Genomic DNA, 854 nt, shown 5'->3' on the forward strand with positions numbered 1-854 from the left:
TGAGTACTAAAAAAAATACTATATAAAAAATTAAAAATATTATTCGTATGCCAAAATGCTATTTGTATATCAAAATTAGCTACTAAAATCAGTTATCAATATATTTATGTATAAATACATGTGTAATTTAATTTATTTTGAATATGTATTTTATATTAGTAGTTAATTTTAATGGCTAATTTTAGCATACATGTAATGTATATAGTCATTAATTTATATTATATCATGATTGTCTTTTAAAATCTGAATTGAAATCTGACCTTTCAAAACAACTACTGATGGCGTTAAAAAGGCTTGGAATCAAGTGATACTTACAGACACTGATATTGAAGTCTGATAACATATATGTTGCTAAACCCTCATCATTCCATATATGTCATAAATGGTTGATCCTCCCCTAATAAAATAAGGCTATGTTTGATTACCCTTCAAAATTTAGGGGAAAAATATAAGGCATTTTTTTGTTTAGAGTTAGTCTACTATTATTAAAAGCGACTATTATTTATTTGGTGTATTTTAATGAACTGTTATACTTTATATTCAAACATTTAATCAAACATATTGTATGGTAATATATATATTATATAAAATTTAATTTTGATATATTATTATTTTAAAATAGTTTTATATACACGTACATCTAATTAGGTAATACACTTTTTACATTGATTACATAAGTGATCATCCAAAAGAAGGAATGTGATTGTACGACTTTGTAAAACGTTTTACACTCTCACGACAGATGATTTGATGGTCCAAAAAATGTTTGGACCATTAAATGGTTCCATAACAAAATATATTTTTTAAGTTTTTTAATAACTGCTAAATAGTTTTTATTTGATTCTAATTATAAA

Source organism: Arachis ipaensis, chromosome B10 (genome assembly GCF_000816755.2).
Source record: "Arachis ipaensis cultivar K30076 chromosome B10, Araip1.1, whole genome shotgun sequence".
Classification (NCBI taxonomy): domain Eukaryota; kingdom Viridiplantae; phylum Streptophyta; class Magnoliopsida; order Fabales; family Fabaceae; genus Arachis; species Arachis ipaensis.